Source organism: Vulpes vulpes, chromosome 12, assembly GCF_048418805.1.
Source record: "Vulpes vulpes isolate BD-2025 chromosome 12, VulVul3, whole genome shotgun sequence".
NCBI lineage: Eukaryota > Metazoa > Chordata > Mammalia > Carnivora > Canidae > Vulpes > Vulpes vulpes.
The window spans coordinates 20,847,402-20,861,653 of record NC_132791.1 but is presented as its reverse complement, the minus strand read 5'-3'; the positions used below and the strand labels follow the sequence as shown (position 1 = coordinate 20,861,653).

At 35.7% G+C, this 14,252-nt stretch overlaps 1 protein-coding gene and 1 non-coding gene across 3 annotated transcripts in view; one reads left to right on the top strand and one right to left on the bottom strand.

Annotated features, from left to right (window-relative positions):
- Positions 1-14,252, top strand: part of ZCCHC7 (zinc finger CCHC-type containing 7) — a 249,522-nt gene that overhangs the window by 170,395 nt on the left and 64,875 nt on the right. The window lies entirely within an intron of this gene.
- On the bottom strand, positions 10,363-10,469 carry LOC112930898 (U6 spliceosomal RNA). The gene has a single exon (XR_003237231.1). It is a non-coding gene; the product is annotated as a U6 spliceosomal RNA (small nuclear RNA).

The following is a 14,252-nucleotide window of genomic DNA, read 5'->3' as shown; positions in this document are numbered from 1 at the left end:
TAGGCATATGAAAACTGGAATGGTCCAGTAAATATGATATGATATTATCAGGTAAGTAATCGTTGAGACAGAGTAGCACCAGAGATAAACAAGGACATTTCAAAAAGATTAAAGGAACGAGTCTTCAGGAAAGGCATAAGAATCAAACAGAACTTCAAAATAGACAAATTTCATAGGATTAGAGAAAGAGATAAGTCCGCAGTCATAATTGGAGATTTTCTGTTTTGCTATTTTCTATTTTCTATTCCTTTTTCAGTAATTTATAGAAATACTAGATTTTTAAAAATCAGTAAGGACATAGGAGATCAAGATAATAGTCTTGGCCTAATTGACATTTATAGACTATAAAGCCAATAATTTATAGATCAAAAAATCAGTATCTTTTCCAGCATACTGGGAACATTCTAAAAAGGCTTATATTTATTTTTTTTAAGATTTTATTTATTTATTCATGAGAGACACAGAGAGAGAGAGACACAGGCAGAGGGAGAAGCAGGCTCCACACAGGGAGCCCGATGCAAGACCTGATCCCAGGACTCCAGGATCACACCCTGGGCCAAAGGCAGGTGCCAAACCACTGAGCCACTCAGGGATCCCTAAAAAGGCTGTTAGATTCTTTTGCTGGGCTCTTTTTCTAAACCAACATTTCTACCATTACCTCATCTCATCTGCCTTCAGTTCCATCTCACCCTGGCTTAGGAATCAATGTTGAGTTCTCTCTTGAATTTTTATCACCTGTTTATTTGGACTTTATGACTCAGACTATTCAGAGTATTGTTACTTCTATATATCATTCTGTTATTCAGTCTTCTCTGAATGACTTCGGAATCTTCTCTCATTCTAACTATCATCGAAGCATTTCTGCCAGTTTTAATCCATATACTTTTAGTCTTAATATTTCTTAAAATAATTATTTTATTTTTATCTTTGTTTTCAATGTTTTGATGGGTTTATTTTAGAGGATTTCCTATTAGAAATCCTGTCCTAAAAACAAGGAACAGAGTAGACTTAATTTTTAGAGGACAGTAACTAGAATCAGTTAGATATAGAGAGGGGAAGGGGCTGTTCTATTTGTGTATGGTTGCAAGCTGGTACAGAAAACAGATTTTCAGGGAGAAAACTACAAAATATTATTTAGGTCTTATATTGTGTGTGTGTTTTCTTAAATATTTTATTGGGACTCCCTGGTGGCTCAGCAGTTTAGCATCTGCCTTCGGCCCAGGGCCTGATCCTGGAGTCCCAGGATCAAGTCCCACATCCGGCTCCCTGCATGGAGCCTGCTTCTCCCTCTGCCTGTCTCTCTGCCTCTCTCTCTCTCTCTCTCTCTCTGTCTCTCATGAATAAATAAATAAAAATCTTTTAAAAAAATAATAAAATAAAATATTTTATTTATTTATTCATGACAGAGAGAGAGAGGCAGAGACATAGGTAGAGGGAGAAGCAGGCTCCCCATGAGGAGCCCAATGCGGGACTCGATCCTGGATCCCAGGATCAGGACCCAAGCCAAAGGCAGATGCTCAACTGCTGAGCCATCCAGGCATCCCTATTTCCTCTTAAGTACATCTTTTACTACATGTAATTACAATTGTAATTAGTCTCAATTAAAAGCTGATTTATGACCCTCTTGTTTATTAAAATATGCAAATATAGGTAAATGTTCTTTAATAGTCTTCATTTAAGGTCTTGCATTTTATTTATTTTTTAAAGATTTTATTTATTTATTTATTTATTTATTTATTTATTTATTTATTTATTTTGAGAGAGAGAGAGAGAGAGAGTGCATAAGCCAGGGGGAGAGATAAAGGGAGAAGCAGACTCCCCCGTGAGCAGGAAGCCCAACATGGGGCTCTATCCCAGGACCTTAGGACCATGACCCAAGCTGAAGGCAGCCCTTAACTGCTTAACCAACTGAGCCACCCAGGTGCCATAAGGTCTTGCATTTTAATAAAGACATGCACTTTGTCCCTACTTTGGTGTATGGTTCTTAAGGTTACAGAGTTCTAACTTTCCAGTTTTCAAGCATCTCTTTTTCTCTGTCTTAAGCCCTTTGAGGAAGCTGTGTGATAAGTATGTTTCAATCTCTTCAGAATAAAATATGATACTCTCAACATCAGCTCCAGCTCCACTTTCAGGACTTTGAGACCTTGTCAGTAAATCAAGAAAGTGACTTTCAAGTTCTGTATCAGAAGTCGGTAAAATATTGTTTGATGGATATAGAGTTTCAGTTTTGCAAAATGAAATAAAGTTCTGGAGATGGATGATGGTGATGGTTGCACAAAATATGAATGTACTTAATGCCACTGAATTGTACATTTAAATATGGTTAAGGTGGTAAATACTAGGTTGTATATATTTTACCACACACACAAGAAAAGTTGGTAAAAAATTTGAGCACAAAGACCTTGAATTATTTTTTTTCTTTTGAAAATGATACTGGTCCCAGAAACAAAATGCATCTTGGTGTTATTTGTAAAAGCTGTCCTAGCCGCTTGCAGTTAATATATATAAATTATAATATAATATGTATAAAAAGCATGAATAGAACATGATTTTCCTATTCCATGGGGTTCAGAAATTATTTGGGAGGAGTAAAGACTAGGTAGCCAATGTTTACCATATCCTAAAATTTGTATTTATTGCTCAAAAAAATATATATATGTGAATTAGCTTGATTTTAAGGAAAAACAAATTTTTACTCCCCATTCCAAGCTTTCACATGACTCAATCTAACTGTAGTGTCTCCAAATATTCCAGTTGTTTAAAAACAGATAACTTTATGATGGAAAGGTGGGCTCCTTTCTGTTGTCCCTCACCACCTGAATTTTTATTTTGAAATGAATACTAGAATTTAACAAGGCTTGCTGATTTATTCTATCCCTACTTTTCCCCTGCCCCCATTATTTTATTTGAAAATATTCCTGAGAGATACTTTTTTTGTTGTTTATAAATTTGAGAATGCAATTGTGTTATAGATACCTCAATCAGATTATAGTAGTAATGGTGATACAAGAGAAAAATAATCCTGACTTGAATAAAATTATCAAAAGGGGAATTTTTAGGTTTATTAAACAGAAGGGACAGTTGGATTGGCTTATCATCAAATAAACTGTGACCTGCTAGATTCCCAGGTTATAGATTATGCTTGAACTTTCCACTGGGAATGAAACATTCCACTGTCCCTTTTTACTGTTTAACTTAAGCTGCAGTGAACACAGGGAGAATGGTCCTGTGGCTGAGCTGCTTATTTTTTTTTTTAATCTATTCATTTTATACTTTCAGACAGATTTTTCCCTGGGGTGAAACAAAGGTTAACTGAAATTTCCTCTGTTGTGTACCTGAACGAATCAGCAGTTTGAGAAGGAAATCCCATTGATGGGCCAAGAGAGTGACAGGCTCTATTTAAAGAATTCCCCCGACTGTGTGGTAGACCAGCCATGCCATGAATTTAACTGTTCCTGTGGTCCCCATACTTGTACCCACCAAAAAAGAGAGAGAGAGAGAAAGCGACTTTGTTCTGCAAACGTAGTCCTAAGCTTTGAAAACCACGAGCCATTGAGTTTTGTGAATTCAAGTTAGACAGCAACAGAGGCCAAGACTCTAGGGGAACAATATCTGAAAGGGAGTACACAAAAACAGGTAGAAACTGTTTAACTGTTTTATTTCTCTGTGTATATACAGATTTATGTGTGTTTATGCACACACCCCAAAAAACCTATACCGTTCTCTCATTTTATGTAGCTGGTCCTAATTATATTTAAGAAATGATGTTTGTTACAGTTTTAAAGTTATGAAATTTTTTTTTGTTTTTATAGCTTTTTTGCGCCATAGAAGTATTCTGGTTTTAGCAGAACCTATTATTATATGTATTGGAAATGAGAGTAAACACATTATGAGTTTAAATGCTTAAAAAGAAATGGACCTTTATGTTACCTCTGCAGGAGCTTTACTGTCAGGGGGCAGCTCATGTATTTTGTATTTTTCCTGTTTAAGAGAAGCTGCTTTAAATATGAAAAGATGGTATCTTGAGTTGGATTAAACATCCTTAATTCATGTGTATTTAACCTCAGGACTTGTGAGCCTTGTTGAAAATCCAGCTTTAACCCTGCCTAGTAGGCCTCAATAGTGCATACTGCATAGAGATTATAAATAGTCCTAGTCTTTTTCTGAGGTGGAGGGTATTGTGTATTTCCGGGGTCGGGGGGTGGGATATGAAGTATTTACGTATCTAACAAATATTTCACATACATTACTAATTTATATTTCTATTTACAAATTTCAGATTTAATTTTTTTAAACCTTTTTTTATTTGAAACTTTTGTTAATCAAAGTTTCTTAAGTGTATCTTTCTCCGTAGTGTAGATAGGAATTTACAGAGATTTTGTGAAACACTAGAATTCACAGAGAAAATAATACAGAGGGATAAGTTTCTGTCCAGGGACTTGGAAGGGGCAGGTACCATTTGAGTTGGTTCCTGAGGGGAGGAGGGGATAGGAATTTATCTTAAAGATCATGAGGGGTTTGATTCATGCTCACAAATGAGAAATTGAAATCTAGAGAGAGAAAATGGTTAGTACAAAATTATTCGGTATGTTTTGGAAGAACCTGGGTCTCCATTCATATCTCTTGTTTACTTCTACAATAAACTGCTTCTCTTTTATTTTGAGATGTTACTTTAAAAATCATTTTTCTCTTATTTGTCTATTTTACCTCAGGAAAGCTAGGGAAAAATATCATTTCTCTCTTTCACTTTTTCTTGTTCTGTTTGATGACTTTTTCTTGTCTCTTTCATTCTTGTTTGTTTTTGTCTTTTTTCATTCCTCTCATATTTTTCAATATTGGTCCTACTGCAGATAAGTTATAGCATTGTAAGTTAAGAGCAGGATTTGGGGAAGTAGAGCTAATCAGATATGCCATATGACCTATTAAAGGCTACATTGTTCTTGGATGCTATTTTATAAAAATCAAAATTGTATATATATGGTGCTAGTTAAGTAAGCTACGAATCAATCAAATACTCATTAGTTGATGCTTACATAAATAGAAGTAAGAGCTAACCAGTGTGGTAGATAAATGGTAATTGATTTTTAAAGATTAGCAAAAACAACTGACATCATTTTTTTTAAAAGATTTTATTTATTTTATTTGAGAGAGAGAGTGCATGTGCACATGAGTGGGAGGAGCAGTAAAGGGAGAGGGAGAGAATCTTAGGCAGACTCCCCGCTGACACAGGGCTTGATCTTACAACCCTGAGATCATGACCTGACCAGAAACCAAGAGTCAGAGGTTTGACTGACTGAGCCATCCAGGCACCCCCAACTGACATCTTTTTTAGGAAATCACAATTCTTCGAATCTCATTTGTTAAATATTAATTGAGCTCCTACTATGTGCTAGACACCATGCAGGTTAAAGAGATACACTAGAGAATAAAAAGAAAATAATTCTTGACCCCTATTATAGACTCAAGTTAAACAGTTAGAAAGCTGGGACATTCGGATACCTGAGTGACTCAATGGTTGAGCGTCTGCCTTCGGCTCAGGACATGATCCTGGAGTTCTGGGATCGAGTCCTACATTGGGCTCCTTGCAATGGAGCCTCCTTCTCCTTCATCTGCCTATGTCTCTGCCTCTCTCTGTCTCTCATGAATAAGTAAATAAAGACTTTAAAAAAAATTTTTTTTTAAGCTGGGACATTATTTTTATGAAACCTCAGTCACCATTCTCTAAATAGAAAACTAATACTGCTCTTCAGATATTACCATTATTCATATCAGAATATAAATAATCCTGTGTTAAAAGCGGAATAGCACAATTTGAAATTCAACCAGTTGTTTCATAAGTAGTTGCCATGTGCTGCATAAAAAATTATACTATTGTAGAGATTTTCCATAACAACTTTTTTTTTAAAGATTTTATTTATTTATTTATTCATGAGAGACACACAGAAAGAGAGGCAGAGACATAGGCAGAGGCAGAGGGAGAAGCAGGCTCCATGTAGGAAGCCCGATGTGGGACTCGAACCTGGGTCTCCAGGATCACACTGTGGGCTGAAGGCAGACACTTAACCGCTGAGCCACCCAGGCGTCCCTCCATAACAACTTTATTATTGACGAACTAGAGACTTAAAAAAATAATGTAGAGGTGACAATAGCATATTCGTTAAGAGCATGATTTGGAAGTGAGTCTCCAATCTTCCAGCTTTGTAACATTAAACAAATAATTTCAAAATTTACATAAACCTTGGAGAGGCTAGGTAGCTCAGTTGGTTAAGCATTTGACTCTTGCTATCAGCTCAGGTCTTTTTTTTTTTTTTTTTTTTTTTAAAGCAGCTCAGGTCTTGATCTCCAGGTCATGAATTCAAGCCTCAGGAGACTTCTTTAAAAAAAAATTTCACATAAACCTCATCTTTTTCATCTGTGATATAAGTGTAAAAAAAAGTTTTGATTTTCTTCCTCAAGAATGGTCTTTGGGATTCAAAAAGAAACATTCTGTATGTATTACATATATTTTCTTTGAAGATACTGCACACTAATATTAATTTCCTCAAAAATCAGGATGAACATTTGTATAAAACTATACTGTCAACTAGGATGAGTTTTTTAAAGTGTATTTTCCTTTGAACTCAGAGTTTTATGTAGTAATTTCTAATGCTCCATAACTTCTTGCTTGTTCTATGGGAATCTTTATCTTTGAGTAATAGTTATCATAGATACATTCGTAAATACTTGTGTATTGGATTTAAAGACAAATTCTTTAAATCCAGTCTTTCTGGAGCTAAATTGAAACTTGAGTAGCTTGCTTGTGGGGCTTGTTTTCCATGCAATATCCGAATTCTCCCTTACATACTGAGTCATCTGGTGCCATGTTAGAAGGTAGAAGTTTTAAGGTAATAGGGTTCCAAGTTATAAATGAATATTGCTGTTGTGATCACACTACTCAAACAGTTGTCTGCCAGGGCACCTGGGTGGCTCAGCGGTTGAGTGTCTGCCTTTGGCTCAGGGCATGATCCTGGAGTCTGGGGATTGAGTCCCACATCGGGCTCCCTGCATGGAGCCTGCTTCTCCCTCTGCCTATGTCTCCTCTCTCTCTGTGTGTCTCTCATGAATAAATAAATAAAATCTTTGAGAAAAAAAAAAACAACAGTTGTCTGCCTAGGTTCTCTCCTCCAATTATCTTCAATTCAGTTGAGTTTTGCCTCACTGCTTCATCTGGGCTTCTCCTGTCAGGATCACCAAGGACTTTGCTAATAAATCCAAGAGACAGTTCTCAGCCTTTATCTTACCCTGACCTCTCAGTGGTACTCCCTATAAGTAATAATACTTTTTCTTTAATTGGCTTTCAGAGAGTTCACCCTCCCTCCCAACAGATTTCTTCCCCCTTCACTGCTGACTCCTTCCTAAAGCCCTTGCTCCTCTTTCTTCTTTCCATATATGCTCTCATTCCCTTAGTACTGTCACTCGGGCCTGTTCTAAACATATGCATGCTGCAATTAGCAAGTTTATATTTCCAGTTCAGATCTGTTTTCCTTTTTTCTTTTTTTCTTTTTTTTAAGATTTTATTTATTTACTTGAGAGAGAGCATGAGCAGGGGAGAGGGGCAGACGGAGAGGGAGAAGCAGACTCTGCACTAAGCAGGGAGCCTGAGGCAGGGTTTCTATCCCAGGATCCTGATATCATGAGTTGAGCCCAAGGCAGACGCTTAACCAACTGAGCCATCCAGGTGCTACAGATCTGTCTTCTTAGGGTAAGACTAATAGCTTCCTCAGCATCATCATTTGGACGTCTGATATCACAAATCCAATCTGTCTGAAACTGAATTCCTCTTTCCCCTAAAACGTGTTCATTTGCAGTTTTCAGTTGCATTAACTCTATCCTTTTAGTTGCTCAGGTCAGAAACCTGGGAGTCATCCTTGTACTTGGTTTTTCTCTTATATTCACATCTAATTTATCAGGAAATCTTTTTGGCTCTACCTTCAGAATATAGTCAGGATTCTTTTACTTCTTATCTTAGTACCTCCACTGCTACCATCCTGGTCAGAGGTATTATCATTTGTTGACAGAATTCTTGCAGTAGCCACCTAATTGCTCTCTGCTTCATCTCTCTCCATTGACTACCCATTTCATTCAGAATAAAAGCAAGAATTCTTAGAAGGCCTACAAGGCCCTTCATAATATGGTATCCCATACTTCTTTGACCGTACCTTCCCCTTATTTACTGTTCTGTAGCCACACTGGCCCCTCTGCTATTTCTCAAACACATTGCAAATATTTCTACCTTAAGGACTTTGCTTTTGCTCTTGCTACTGCCTGGGATGCTCTTACCCTAGAAGCATGTGGCTAATTCCTTATCTCCTTTAAGTTTTTGCTTATATATATCAGCGAGGTCTACTCTATCCACTCTATGTAAAGTTGTAACTTCTACCCAACACTACCAGTTCCCATTACACTGCTCTACTTTTCTTTTTTCCAAAGTACTTTTTACTGCTAACATATATCATTTACTTATTTATTACGTTTTATTTGTTGTCTCTCTTCCCCTGCTAGAATATAAGTTCTACAAAGACAGTAATCTCTATTTTGTTCATTGATATATCCTGAGGACCTAGAGTGGTGGAATATGGCAGTAGCTCAGTAAATATTTATTAAATGAACAGCAAGAGTTAGGGATAATCACATCCTTAGTTTAACTTTCAGTATACTGTCAGGCTTACTACACCTGATTTTAGTTAAGGGGTTTGTTTTGGGGTTTTTTTGCTAGGTTTTTTTTTTTTTTTCGCATTTCTAACTATTCCTAATAATTTATGTCACATAACTTTGTTTCTTAGAAGTCTTCTAAAGAACAGAGAGAAAATTAGTTTTCTTGATAGAATAGAACTACCTCAGATTTACTATATGGGTCCATTGGATCCTTTTATAAATCTAAGATACATAAAAATAAGATCCTAGTGATCTTATTTTTGCCATAGTTTAAAACATTTTATTATTTCATCATCCTAAGAATAGTTTTATCCTTACTCATCAATTATCCCAGCTATGCTAAAGAATGGTAAAATAATATGAAAACAGAAGAATAATGGAATTGCCTAGAAGGATGATATAATAGTGGAATAAGTCTTCATCATCCTTTTTACTATGTTGTCCAAAGTATTACATTATCTTTCAAGAATTTATGAAAGATGTCTGGAGACACCATCTTTTTTAGCTTTCATTGAACAAAGTTGAGAATTCAAAATTTTAAGTTTTCTGCCCAAAATGGCAAGTAGAAGAAAATTAACAGAGGAAAACATTTCATAACTATTAGCTCAATCAGAACAAAACTGTAAAGAGACAGATGGTAGTACCTAGACTTTAATGATGTGCTGGACTTGGTTTTTTTTTTTTTTTTTAATGGAAATAAGAACTTTTATATTTTCCTTCCATAAATGAAAAACTGACAAAAATCCAACATTTTGATTCTAGACTCTGGTGGAAGATGGCCTCTGCCTATAACAAAATTCTCCCTGGAATCCTCCTCCTCAGCTGTTCACTACCTGGTTCTCTGCCACCCACACTTCTCCCCAAGACCCCTACCGATGTCAGGCAATGGGAAAAGGACTTGTTTTTTTAAGTAAAGTCTCAGACTAAGATTTTTTCAGATGATATTATAGATGAATTTTGTCAAACTTCAGAATTGATGAATGAATGTATTTCTAGATACAAAAAAGGAAATAGGGTATTCTCATCTGGTTAGTCATTCAGCAGGAAGTCCTTTACCACACAATATTTTATGATGAGAATCTGTAACATCCTGCTTTGATAAAAAGACATGTGACTGTATTCTTTCATATTTTATGGTATTTTTATACCAAAATACTCTTGATATGGTTTGTTTCAAGCAATCACTAAAGGCAGATGTCTATACAGAAGTGACTAGAAGGGAATAGATGATGGTGAAGTGGAAAAAAAACTAATGGATTGATCATTTTGTGTTTATAAATGGAAAAGTGAAAATGTTTTGCAACTGTGGAGCAAAGAAGAGATGTATTTGAGATCCGATTTAATATTTACAAAATGAATGTGTTTCAAGGTCATAGATGATAGTCAATGAGTAATTGGTAATATTTCACAGTGTTGCCCATTTCAGGTATGTTTAGCTTCAAAAATAGTATGTGAAATAAAAATTTGTTTTGCCATTTTTAAATTATTGGGAATTCTAATAAAACTCTTATTCACTATCTCTTTATTTCTCTGTAAATTATTTGTGAGATAAATTATTAAATGAGTCCACTGTACCCTTATGATTGGTGATGACTATTATAATGCAGCAGGCACTTTCCTAATCCTGGAAATATCAGGAGGACTAAACATTGGCCTTTTATTTTATTTTTAAATATGGAACGCTTCATGAATTTGCGTGTCATCCTTGCGCAGGGGCCATGCTAATCTTCTCTGTATCGTTCGAATTTTAGTATATGTGCTGCCGAAGTGAGCACAACATTGGCCTTTTAGAGAGACAAGGTGCTAGTGACTAGCATGGTAAGTAGACTTTTCAGGCTAAGTAAATGAAACAAGTAGGCTGATATTAAATACAAGAAAATTAAAGCAATGTATAAGAAAGGAAACAACATACTACTACTACATGGTCATAGGACGAATTTTACCTTAACCTGAGAAAGAGGATGGAGGGAGAAGAAATTCTGATAGACTGTCATAAGAAAGCAAATAGTCTTTTACTTTATTAGGAATTTAGATACTAATGTGTAAAATAGATAAATCCAAGGGTACCTGGGTGGCTCAGTCAGGTAAGCATCCTACTCTTGATTTCGGCACAGGTCATGATCACAGGGTCCTGGGATTGAGCCCTGCTTGGGCTCAGTGGGGAGTCTGCTTAAGGTTCACTTCCTCTGCTCCTCTGCTCCTCTCCCTGTGTTCTCGCTCTCTCTCTCTCGCTCTCTCTCTTGCTCTCAAATAAAAATATGTTTAAAAAGTAGATAAATCTGTCAGGAGCAGAAGGAACATTATTTAGAAATATCCAGATGAATACCAAAAGAAATAGCTAAAGACTCGAAAGTGTTTGCCTCTGGAGAAGTGTGAGCTAAAATAAGGAGGAGAGAACTGCTATTTTATATGCTTTTTTAGTATTAGATCTTTGAAAACCATATGCATGTATTACTTTGATAAAAATTAATAATAAAATATGAAATTATCCTTTTAATGAGAAAATCTAGCTGCTGGTACGTATCAAATGAAGTTGAAAGCACAGGGACATCTATATTTGAGGTGAGGAACTAACAGTGATGACTGGAGGGAAACCAGAATATTGGCTTAGAAAGACATTTTATAGGGAGATACTATAGGATGGTAAGACCTGGCCAGTTTGGATAATGAGAATGAAGCATTGGGTTAAGATGAAAATAAATCTGCATTTTGAGCCATTAATAACAACAAGGAAGAAAGTATTTGAGCCAGTTTCAATTGTGGTTGTGAAAATGAGCTTTTCTTTGGATGTGTTATGTTTGCGATGACCTATAATCATCTGTGTTATATACTGTAGGCAATTATAAATGTAAGCCTGGACATGTTTGGCCTTAATATTTGGGGAAAGATTCAAAGAAAATATGACCCCCAGTATAATAAAAATGAATTGTTGTGGAGTGACTTATTTTACCAAGGAGGGAGTGAATCAAAAATCAGATACTGAAGAAAATGCATGTGCTTACACACAAAGTTAATGATAGGTAAAGAAAACAAAATAGACTTAGGAAGGAGAGTAGGAAGTGTAAAACAGAATTAGAAGGATGATTGAAAGACATGGTTTCCAGATTATTATTATTATAGCACTTACCAAATTTATATAGCTGTTAAGTCTTCTCTAGAAACTGACAGTATCTTTTTTAAAGTAGCCTCTTGATTGAATTTACATGTTATATACATGCTTGTCATTTTACAAATACTTCAAATGTCCATGGTTTATTTTCCTTTTTTGTCTTTTGTGGGGGTGATGGGAGTGGGGAACAAGCACCATAGTAGATACTTTTTTTTTTTTAAGATTTTATGTATTTATTTATTTATGAGAGTCACAAAGAGAGAGGCAGAGACTTAGGCAGAGGGAGAAGCTAACTCCCTGTGGGGACCCCGGGATCATGCCCTGAGCCAAAGGCAGATGCTCAACCACTGAGCCCCCATAGTAGATACCCCAAAGAAGAAAATATAGCTCCCATAATCCTCCCGTGTTGTTTCTGTTGATAATTTTTCCCTTTCTCTTCTTGTCACTTTGTTTAATACAAGGTTTTTTTTATTTCTAAATAAATACTTCTTAATCAGGTAGTTCATTGACAGATCTTTTGAAGGGATTGGGAAATGAGAGAGAACTCCCTGCATGTGGCTCTATCTGTCTGTGTGTCTCTCTGAGATAATAGAAAAGCCTTTATGTGGAGATAACTTCGCAAGAGCTCTGTATAACCCTGTGCTAAGCACCTGTATTTATTTCCTCTTTCTTCTTCCTCCTCTGACTCTAAAAAAAGAAGAGCTAAATCCCCATTTATCGTTTATACTCTTTAAAAATATAGATTGTTTCTGGTAAATTTAATATGATTTAAAATAAGAGGAACAATTTGATGCCTAACTTGCAAATTGTTCTATATAAATTTGTTTTATTTAAACTATTGCCAGTTATACATCGCAACATTTTAATGACTTAAAATGGTTTTGTGACCAATGTTAAATGGAAAGATATAAATAAGAGACAGAAATAAAGAGCAGTTTGAGAGGAATGCAAGTGAATAAAGTAGCTCAACCCTCAGGGGATTTGCATGTGGCATTGTATGTATTTCAAAAGTTTCCGTTGAAATAACAGATGCTGCTGATGAAGTTGGGAATAGTAACTTCATTTGTGGTTGCTTCAGTTGCTTATCCGAAGTGAGACAATCCCAGGGGGAAATCTGGTGTAATGGAATTAGACTCAGGAAAGGATATGACATAAATATCTGGCAGCTTCAATTTTGTGATCTTCATTCCTTAAACACTGGCTAGGTATATGTATGACTATCTATACATGTTTAGTTAACTTATATTTCATGTGGAACCTGTGTCTACCAAGTGATTTTATTCATTAGCAGGGATTTTTAAAGTATTTTTTAGTTCCTACAATTGCTTACTACAGAAATTCCAAGTCTTTCTGGGTTTTTTTAGCCACTGAGAATTGTTTTTTTTTTTTTTTTTTTAAGTTTTTATTTATTTATAATCTCTCTACCCAACATGGGGCTTGAACTCATGACCCGGAGATCATGAGTTACAGCCAAGTGACTGTAACTCATGACCGAGCCAGCCAAGTGTCCTAAGAATTGTTTTATTGAACTTGTATATGTACAGTGACAGCCCATGAAATTAATCACTTATTTACCCCCAGTTCAGAACAGTGTTTATTCACACAAGTGTGCATATTAATGTTTATCTTTTTTTCCTTTTTTTTTCTAACATAATTCAAAGTATGCAAGATATCATGCTGATAAATGGTTAGATGGATAAAACAGATATGTCCATAGAGGTCTGAGGAGAACTTACGATGTAGTGAGGGAAGTAAAATATTTATTAATATAGCTGTTAGCATAAGGTTTAGAAGTGCTTAATTGCCTAAGAGATAAATAAGGTGCTTTTAGGGAGGGAGAAAAATACTTCTACCAGAGTGAAATCAAAAAAAGAAATGTTATGTAAGTAATTTAGTAATCCTGAGTACCTGTGATAACTAAACAATCCTGCTTTGGAAGATATAAAGATAGAAATGACATGATTAAAGTCTAGGATGTTACAAAATTGAGAATGATCATCTTTGCTTTTGCAGGGTTATTAGGGAAGACTTCAGTAGAAGAGGTAACACATGATTAGGGACTTGAAGACCAAGTCCTGGTTCCATGTTGTGAAGTTGGGGACAACTTGTGTCCAGGGAATACATGCATAGGCATAGTTGCAGAGAACAACAGGACACATTGAGGAAATTACTAAGCTTAGCTAGAGCACTGGGATCAGGAAGATGAAGCCAGAGAACCAGGTAAAGACCAAATCATGGAAGGCGTTGTGTGGCATACAAAGGAGTTTTAAGTTTATCCTGTAGGCATCAAGGGACCAATTAGGGCAGAACGTATTCATGTATCTACTTCAGAAACATTACTCCATTTGTAGTATATACAGATATCAAATCATTGTGTTGTAAACCTGAAATTAATGTTATAAAAAATAAAAACACCTAGTAATAGTGGAATAGAAAATGAGTTGTGGTG